The 11,005-nt window shown below is 38.4% G+C and overlaps 1 non-coding gene across 1 annotated transcript; it reads left to right on the top strand.

The window, feature by feature from the left end:
* On the top strand, nucleotides 2,128–2,200 carry TRNAR-CCU. Its single transcript has one exon. It is a non-coding gene; the product is annotated as a tRNA-Arg (tRNA).

Raw genomic sequence — 11,005 nt, 5'->3', positions numbered from 1 at the left:
AAAAATTCCTAGGTTACGTATGAAATTATAAGAAACCAATGAAATAACAGTAAATATCAATTGAATGAAAAAACAGAATGTGAAGGAAGCTTCATCTTAGCAGCTTTTAATTAGCAAATCTAATGTGTCCACAAGCATCTCTTTAGTCTTTCCTTTTATTTTAAATCGAATCAATTATGCGATGTTTCCACTACAGCACAAAAAAGAAAGAAAAAAGGAGCGGTCAAGTTGAAAACTTATTACATAATTCTAGGATATATTCAGATAATAAGCCGAGTTTTCTTTCAATCCCCAACTTTCTTCTAAACAAAAAAAGAAGAAGTTATTACCATTCTTTATCCCAAGAAATTAATTATTTACGGCAATAGAAAACTTATCAGAAAACGGCAATCAACAAAAATACTTAACAACGTATACACATGATTTGGAAAAAAAAAAACCACATGCATTCTAAAGGGGGAAAAAAGAAATTGTGTATAAACTTATAATTAGTAATTCAGTATCTCCAAAGTTAATACAGTGAATAGTCTTTTTTCCGTCGAAACTGGACATCCCTTTATCACTTTTGAACAGTGGCTGCTTCATCACAATTTTGTACAGAGGAAAGAGAGCTAAAGACAAGAGTTGTGTTAGTGTGATTCGAGAGACCCAAATAGTGTTGTTTTGCATATAAAGTGGTACACGTGGTTTCCTTAAAATATAGTACCAGCACACGCGTTGACGTGTTAGATCTAATTTTAATGATGAAAATAATATATTTGCTTTTTGTGTAGAAACTCTTGGATTGGCGAAATCAATTAGCAATGATCAAGGAACGTATGGATTGAGTTACAAGATGGAAGGAATATAGGCGCGGTTATAGGAAGAAGAAATCAAGAGTGAAGATACTGGCGGAATCAAGGAACGCGATTAAAGGAAGAAGAAATCATTGAAGATACAGATGGGATCAATTATAGCTAAACTCAAAGAATCAGATAAATCAAGATCTCGCTGAATATTCAATCAAGTAGCTAAACTCAAGGAATCAGCTAAATCAAGATCTCGCTGAATATTCAATCAAGTGTCTAAATATAGAGGATCAAGATACCAAGTTCAACAGAGCCATAACAGAACAACTTTATTCTTGGAAAGAATCAATCTCTTTCCAAGGATCAAATCTCTTGGGTTGGCAAATCTTTTCAGAATTCAAGCCTCTCTCTCAAAGTATTTAAACCTGTAATCACACCTTAGCTAGATATACTTTGATCGAACCAAACACCATCTCTTTGTTCTACTACAAACAAACATTGTAGCTCTCTAAGACCTGCTGTGTAACAAGTTAGAGAAGAAGGAGAGAACAACACTGGTGAGACATTGTATCAAAATAGACGAGTGATATAGGAACTGAGCTATCACGTCATTTCCATTGTACTCGAAGAAACTCATTCACTAAAGAGAACTCCCTTGCAACCCAAGGGGACTGGACTAGGATTCACATTGAATCCGAACCACTATAAAATTTTTGGTGTCTTTAATTCCTGCATTTACTTTTAGCATCTTATATTCTGTTATTACAACTGTTAGTTTATGCATCTAGTCGACTAATTAAAAAACCAGTCAACTAACAGAGATTAAGTTTAAAAATATACAATTCACACCCCTCTTGTACTTTCAGACGGAAGGACAAAAAGATTCAAAACCAATGAAGTGTGTCCAAGTCTATGGTACAATTAACACAACTTTTTGTACAATGAACTATTGTTGTGTTCGTACACCTCTTCCCACTTATATATAGTAGTAAAATTAAATTAACACAACTTTTTGTACAATGAATTATTGCTGTGTTCGTACACCTCTTCCCACTTATATATAGTAGTAAAGTAATAGTAATACATACCCCACTTTTTGGAACAATATTTCCCAAATATTTAACAAGACTGCACGGGCCTGGCGCACCCCACCAAGTCCAGACCAAAGTTTTATTAGTGTTATCCTATCTTTCGTTTCGAATAGAAATGTTTCGAGAAAACTACTCTCTATAGCCCCTCAAAATTTTAATAACCCATGTTTTGTATTACTTACAGAAAATGGCCCTTCGGCCCAAACATATTGCATCTGTAGCCGAAAGGAATAAGCATGACAACACAAGTGCCTGTAGCTCAGTGGATAGAGCGTCTGTTTCCTAAGCAGAAGGTTGTAGGTTCGACCCCTACCTGGCGTGATAGATCAACCCTTTTTGCCTTTTTAAATTATATTTTGTACTTCTGGATCTGATAAGTATTAGCTAAGAATTGAATGAAATATGTAATACAGGTCATATACGAACAGTCTATTTTGTATATTTTTTGTATAATAACAGTCTATTTTTATATATTTTTTGTATAATAACAGTCTATTTTTGTATATTTTTTGTATAGTGACAGTCTATTTTGTATATTTTTTGTATAGTAACAGTCTATTTTGTATAGTGGCAGTCTATTTTGTATATATTTTGTATAGTGACAGTTGATTGTATATAAATTGTATAAAGGCAGTCTATTTAGTATATTTTTATATAGTGATAGTCTATTTTGTACATATTTTGTATAATGACAGTCTATTTAGTATATTTTTCGTATAATGACATTCTTTTTTTTTTATTTTATATATTTTGTATGGTGACACTCTATTTGTATATAAATTGTATAGTGACAGTCTATTTGTATATAAATTGTATAGTGACAGTCTATTTTATATAATTTTTGTATAATGACAGTCTATTTTGTAGATATTTTAACTTTTTGCATAGTCATCTCCTCTGTTTTTTCTCTCATTGAGAAACCAGCCACCGACGTCCATGGCCTCACAGTCGCCGAAAATGGTAACAAAATCGCTGGAGTTTTAAATTTTTAGCCAAAGATCTTCAAAATATTATCTGCATATTCACAGAAACTAGAAGAGAAAATCAGAGAAAGAAGACAAGGTTGTCTCTCTCGTTGCCTTATGCTACACACTGCTCCTCTCGCTTTCCTCTTCTTCCCTATAGGGTGTTGCTACTGATTTTTACTAGTCACCGCCGGAGTTGACCACTGGCTAGCGACGGTATTACCCCCATCGACAGCGACTGTTCCACGCTATTGATACGCCATTCCTCTCCTCCTTCATATCTATTTCTTTTGTTTTGATGTTGTTTTAACGGGTAAAAGTCCAGATCTTCTTAGATTTGGCCGGTTCTAGAATTTTCCGGCGTTTTGCTGTTGTTTTAACGGGTAAAAGACCATATCTTCTTAGATCTGGCCGGTTCTAGGATTTTCCGGCAAGGGAATTCGGTCAGTGAGGTTTCCGGCTAGCATCTATTATTATTATTAGGCTATGACTTGTATGAGTCAATTTGTGGCTACCGAATGTTATTTGTTTGGCTCGATGGGCTATAAATGAAGTTCTCTCAAATGTTTCTTGCAGATGCTGTGGGCTAGTTGTGCTAAGTCCAGTTAGTTAAAGGAAGAGAAGCGTTGATAACTATGGCAAATTAATTGAATTTGAATTGTATGAAAAGTGAGTTAACTATTAATGGAGTTGTAACCTACAATAAAATGTGGGCTTAAGCTTGTATTAGTATTTAATACCACAGCAATCTGTGGAGAGTCAACACCAGGATATTGGGGGTGGTGACATTACTTTGCATGGCCAAGACCTATAACCTTGGACCAAGAATCATCCAACTTACATACATAACTGTTACATCTCGCGTTTCTCGTACGTTAAAGTTTCGTCTTCAGTTAATTGACATAAACTCGGAATGAGATTATCTTGAGGTTAGCATATTTATGTTATTTATAACAAGCAATAAGTAAGTGCCATGAAGGATAAAGGGTACATGAATTAAAGAAAATGAGTTTCGTTGAAGGTTGTCGATTTGGGATAAAATACGGGCCGAGCGATAATACCCGATATTTATGGACTAGTACCATACAAGGTACCATATGACCATAATAATATGAGGTATAAAGTGTATCAAATAAGTAGAATTTTAAGTAATTTGAAATAATTCTTAATTATGCAGGTAATTGGTTAATTATCAGATAACGGGACATTACCTAATTAATTAATAAGTTATAAGATAAGACTACCCCAAAAGGTGGCAGCTAGCCACATCCTAAAGAAATGACTCTTAGTCATTTCTTATTAGGTGGCATAATGTGTTAGTTACACATTCACTCCATTCTAATATTTTCCATACCAAAGACTGTACAATCAGAATGTTAGTCATTCTTAAAATCAGAATGTTAGCCATTTTTACAAGCTTTCAACAAAACGTCTTTTAACCAAAATCCAACAAGAATTATTATAAGCTTAACAACGTAAAAATTTTGCGGTTCTAAAGGAGTACGGTGCAACCTTTTCCAAGAACATCATACAGATTTTTCCCTACTCCAGGTATGTTAAGGCTATCTCTTCTTTCTTTTTGGCATGATCCAAATTATACAGAAGAAATGAGTAAACGCACAATTTTCATAAGCGACTCTATTCATAGAGATACTAGGGATCTCTGTTTCTTGATTTCCTATGTGAAATATTATTATATCTCCTGTTCATGGGTCTCAGAATAATATGCAGTTGGTAAAGTTTATCCGAAGGGAATGTTGAGATTATTAACATATTTTCATGCATTTTATTCATTTATACATGTACATTGACCCATGACCAGACGTCGTTATATACGCGTATTTATATGTATATATATGTATATGGGATATGGGAAAAGGTTACGGCGATATATACGCACCACCACCTGATCAGTTGGTATATGTTAATGATGTTTCCGACAATGGCCGAGACGATATGATGGGATGCCCTCAGAGGCTTGATGATGTTATGTACACCTATACCTATGCATGGCACGACATTTATATGCACGTGCATGACATTATAAATGTTTCAGAATTTACAAAGTTTTTCAGACTTACAGATGAATTTCTTCATTCCATGTTTCATCTATGTCTTTTATGTACTGTTTTTCATGCCTTACATACTCAGTACATTATTCGTACTGACGCCCTATTTCCCGAGGCCTGCGTTCATGCCCGCAGGTGCCGGTAGGCAAGCCGATGGTCCCCCTTCTTAGGATCCTTGATCAGAGAGAGTTGGCGTCCTCCACTTGATCCGAAGCTGCTTTTGATTTCGGTACGATATATATATATAGGTATGACGTGGCTCAGCCCCATCTTTATACAGTTGTATTTCTATTAGAGGTCTGTAGACAGTTATGTATAGTTGGATAGTATGTGGCCTTGTCGGCTTCCAGTCTTGGGTATGTTGTTGTCTATAGCAGCCTTGCCGGCTCACCCACTATATTCTGCATGTATATGTACATATGTCTTTTGGATAGATTTCCCTTATGTATGTTATTCATGTTTATATCTTATACTCATGCTTAAGGATATTCGACATGTAGGATTCGGGCACCCGTCAAGGCCCATCGGTTTGGGTTGTGACAAAAGTGGTATTGAAGCAGTTCTGTCCTAGGGTTATCTACAGACCGTGTTCAGTAGATTCTTGTTTATGGGTTTGTTGTGCACCACACTTATAGACAAGAGACTACAGGACATATAGGATGTTATCCTCTCTTTTTATCTTAGAGCGTGCGATATAAGAATTCATGTTCCTAACAATATGTTACGTTTTCAGCGATGCCTCCGAAGACTACGGCCGCCTAGAAGGGAAAGTCCGTGGCTGGTGAGACTACTAGTCGAGCGCCACGAGTTACCAAGGCTCGCGGAGAGTCACATAGTGAGATTCCATCTTAGACTTCACATACCCCTCCCTCTCCAGAAGAGCTTTGAGGGCACCAGCTCCAGCGCCCGCCCCTGTACGTTTAGTCCCTCAGCCAGATACACCGGGTAAGGAGATGAGAGATGCTATTTAGCTAATAACTCGATTATTAGCCGCGCAGGCTTGGCGTTAGGAAGTAGGTATTGGTCATGCAAATAGGTCCGTCAGTGCGAGGGTTCGTGATTTCATTAATTTGGACCTTCCGGTATTCACTGGGGCAGATCCAAACGAAGACCCTCAGGTATTTATCGATAGAATGCAGAGGACTTTGAGGGTAATAAAGGCCACTGACTGAGTAAGTTGAGCTAGCAACCTATAGACTTCAGGATGTTGGTTAATTGGTACGAGTCTTGGGAGTTATCCAGAGGTGAGAATGCCCTTCCAGCAGTATGGCAGGAGTTTACAGAATCCTTTCTTCGTCATTATCCGCCACCAGAGCTTAGGCAGGCCAGAGTTGATAGGTTCTTGACCCTTCGGCAGGGTAACATGAGTGTTCGGGAGTACAGTCTTCAGTTTGATTCTTTGGCTAGGTATGCTCCCACTATTGTATCTAAGATGGAGGATCGGGTTCATCGGTTCGTGATGGGGTTAGAGCCGCACTTGCTTAACAATTGTATGTCGGTCTCACTTCAGCCAGACATGGATATTTCTCATATTCAGTCATACGCTCAGGGTGTAGAGGAGCGTAAGCAGAAACAGAGGGCCGATCGTGAGCATGATAGGGCCCAAATAAGAAAGCGAGGTCTTCGGGTCCTTCTGGTGAATTTCGAGGTGGTCAAAGACAACAGTACCCAAGGTATCTAGCCCACCCATCGGCTAGCGCAGCCCCTCAGTTTGGCGGTAAGAGATTTGATCGTTCCACATATGCAGGGCCTGGTCAGAATTCCAGGGCCTCAGTTCTCAGTATAGGGGTGAGTCAAGTCAAATGAGGCCGCCCTTGCCACGATGTGCTTAATGTGGTAAGCAGCATGCCAGGTTGTACCGTATGGGGTTAGGTGTTTGTTATACTTGTGGTTATCCGGGCCACATTATGAGGGATTGTCTGACGAGAGGTGAGGCAGGCATAGCTCAGCCAGCGGGATCTGTAGCTGGTTCGTCATCATCAGTACACCCCCCTGGGCAAGGTTCACAAGCACTAATGAGTAGTGGTAGAGGTAGAGGTGGAACATCTAGCTCGAGCGGTCCTCAAAACCGCATTGCGTTTGCAGGACGACGAGATCAGGAGTCATCACCTGATGTTGTTACAGGTATATTATCAGTCTCCTCATATGATGTATATGCACTGATTGACCCAGGTTCCACCTTATCATATGTTACTCCGTTGGTTGCTAGTACGTTTGGAATAAAACCTGAATTGGTTAAACCTTTTGAGGTGTCTACACTTGCTGGGGACTCAGTAATAGCCAAGCGAGTATATATGGGTTGTATAATAGTAGTTGATAGTCGATCTACCGTATCGGACCTAATCGAGTTAGATATGGTAGAATTTGATGTTATAATGGGTATGGATTGGTTGGCTTCTTGTCATGCCAACGATGATTGTAGATCAAAGATAATCCGATTTCAATTTCCAGGGGAGCCTGTTTTGGAGTGGAAAGGTAATACGGCGTCGCCGAGAGGTAGATTTTTTCCTATCTCAAGGCAAGGAAGATGATCAGAAAGGGCTGTATTTATCAGTTAGTTCGGGTTCAGGATATGGAAGTAGAGTCACCAACCATTCAGTCCATCCCTATGGTTAATGAGTTTCCCGATGCTTTTCCCAATGAGCTTCCGGGTCTTTCGCCAGAGCGAGAAATAGAGTTTGATATTGACCTACTACCAGATACTCATCCAATATCTATTCCTCCCTATAGAATGGCCCCCGCTGAGCTGAAAGAGTTGAAGGAACAACTAAAGGACTACATATTTCGCAGAGGATTATGCAAGGCTTTATATTAAGGAGATAATACGACTGCATGGTGTCCCTGTATCTATTATCTCGGATAAAGGAGCTCAATTTACATCTAGCTTCTGGAGGTCCTTCCAGAAAGGATTAGGGACTCAAGTAAGTCTTAGTACAGCATTTCATCCCCATACAGACGGACAGGCTGAGCGTACTATTCAGACACTTACAGATATGTTAAGGGCTTGTGTGATAGACTTCAAGGGTAGACGGGATGATCATCTGCCGCCTATTGAGTTCACATACAATAATAGCTACCATTCCAGAATTCAGATGGCTCCATACGAAGCTCTTTACAGACGGAAGTGTAGGTCGTCTATAGGGTGGTTCGATATTGGGGAAACTACGTTAGTAGGACCAGAATTGGTACAACAGGCAATCGAGAAAATTAAGCTTATACAGGAAAGGCTATCAGCAGCTCAAGGCCATCAGAAGTCTTATGCGGATAATCGACGGCGAGACTTTGAGTTTCAGATTGACGACAAGGTATTCCTAAAGGTATCACCGATGAAAAGTGTTATGAGGTTCGGTAAGAAAGGAAAACTTATCCCTCGGTACATTGGACCATATAGGATTATACGCAAGTTAGGCCAGGTAGTATATGAATTAGACTTGCCTTCGGACTTGGAGTCTGTACATCTAGTCTTTCATGTGTCTATGCTCCGTAAATGTATTGGAGATCCTTCTTGAATCGTGTCAGTTGACGACGTTCAGGTCACAGAGCAGCTATCATATGAAGAAACTCCCACGGCTATATTAGACAGACAGGTTCGGAGATTGAGAACTAAAGATGTAGTTTCGGTGAAAGTACTTTGGAGAAACAACAATGTGGAAGAAATAACTTGGGAGGCCGGGGAAGACATGAAGTCTAGATATCCCTACTTATTTCCTCCTCCAGAGAAGGGTCCGACTGGGACATCACAATCTTAAGGTACGTGTATGGATTCTTGTATTAGTTTTTGTCATTGATCGTGTGAGGCCATTGTCGTTGTTGATGATTGTTGTCCTATATGGCATTTAATTATTGAGTTTCTACAGGAAATTCAGTAGTAGTATTGTTACAAAGGTGACTTTGCCAAAGTCTAGATCCCGGGGAGTTAAACATTCGAGGACGAATGTTTCTAAGGGGCGAAGGATGTTACATCTCGCGTTTCTCGTACGTTAAAGTTTCGTCTTCAGTTAATTGACATAGACTCGGGGATGAGATTATCTTGAGGTTAGCATATTTATGCTATTTATAACAAGCAATAAGTAAGTGCCATGAAGGATAAAGGGTACAAGAATTAAAGAAAATGAGTTTCGCTGAAGTTTGTCGATTTGAGATAAAATACGGGCCGAGCAATAATGCCCGATATTTATGGACTAGTACCATACAAGGTACCATATGACCCTGATAATATGAGGTATAAAGTGTATCAAATAAGTAGAATTTTAAGTGATTTGAGATAATTCTAAATTATGCGGGTAATTGGTTAATTATCGGGTAACGAAACATTACCTAATTAATTAATAAATTATAAGATAAGACTAACCATCCCCCCCCCCCCCCAAACGTGGCAGCTAGCCACATCCTATAGAAATGACTCTTTGTCATTTCTTATTGGGTGGCATAATGTGTTAGTTACACATTCACTCCATTCTAGTATTTTCCATAACAAAGACTATACAATCAGAATGTTAGTCATTCTTACAATTAGAAAGTTAGTCATTCTTACAATCAGAACGTTAGCCATTTTTACAAGCTTTCAACAAAACGTCTTTCAACCAAAATCCAACGAGAATTATTAGAAGCTTAACAACATAAAAATTTAACGGTTCTAAAAGAGAACGGTGTAATCTTTTCCAAGATATCATACGAATTTTTTCCTAATCCAGGTATGTTAAGGCTATCCCTTCTTTCTTTTTGGCATGATCCAAATTATACAGAAGAAAATAGTAAACGCACAATTTTCATAAACGACTTTATTCATTGAGATACTAGGAATCTCTGTGTTCTTGATTCCCCATGTGACATATTATTATATCTTCTATTCATGGGTCTCAGAATAATACGCAGTTGATAAAGTTCATCCGAAGGGAATGTTGAGATTATTAACATATTTTCATGCATTTCATTCATTTATACATGTACATTGACCCATGACCAGATGGCGTTATATACGCGTATTTATATGTATATATGTATATGTATATGGGATATGGGAAAATGTTACGCCGTTATATACGCACCACCACCTGATCAGTTGGTATATATTGATGATGTTGCCAACAGTGGCCGAGACGATGATGGGATGCCCTCAGAAGCTTGATGATGTTATGTACACCTATACCTATGGATGAGACGACATTTATATGCACGTGCATGACATTATAAATGTTTCAGAATTTACAAAGTTATTCAGACTTACAGATGAATTTCTTCATTCCGTATTTCATCTGTCTTTTATGTACTGATTTTCATGCCTTACATACTCAGTACATTATTCGTACTGACGCCCTATTTCCCGAGGCCTGCGTTCATGCTCAGAGGTGCAGGTAGGCAAGCGGACGGTCCCCCTTCTTAGGATCCTTGATCAGCGAGAGTTGGCGTGCTCCACTTGATCCGGAGCTGCTTTCAATTTTGGTACGATATGCTTGTATATATATATATATANATATATATATATATATATATATATATATATATATATATATATATATATATATATATATATATATATATATATGGGTATGACGTGGCTCAGTCTCGTCTTTGTACAGTTGTATTTCTATTAGAGGTTTGTAGACAGTTATGTATATTTGGATGTGTGGCCTTGTCGGCTTCCAGTCTTGGGATATTGTTGTCTATAGCAGCCTTGCCGGCTCGCCCACTGTATTCCGCATGTATATGTATATATGTCTTTTGGATAGGTTTCCCTCACGTATGTTATTCATGTTTATATCTTAAACGCGTGCTTAAGGATGTTCGACATGTAGGATTCGGGCACCCGTCGCGGCCCATCAGTTTGGGTCGTGACAATAACAAAGAGATTTTTACATCCCTATACACTATTAAAAACTTTATTACCATCCCTACTCAAGTTTCTATTTAATTACATCCTATATGAAATTTACCAATTATATACACTTTTGGAATTACATGAGTATCCCTTTATATTAGGAATCAATTATTTCTCATCCTTATTCTCTCTCCCTCCTGCTCGCTCTCTCTCTCTCTCTCTCTCTCTCTCTCTCTCTCTCTCTCTCTCTCTCTCTCCTGCTCTCCCTCTCTCT

This window comes from Nicotiana attenuata, chromosome 10, assembly GCF_001879085.1.
Source record: "Nicotiana attenuata strain UT chromosome 10, NIATTr2, whole genome shotgun sequence".
Classification (NCBI taxonomy): Eukaryota; Viridiplantae; Streptophyta; class Magnoliopsida; order Solanales; family Solanaceae; genus Nicotiana; species Nicotiana attenuata.
The sequence above is the reverse complement of the archived record's forward strand: the minus strand, read 5'-3'. Positions and strand labels throughout refer to the sequence as shown.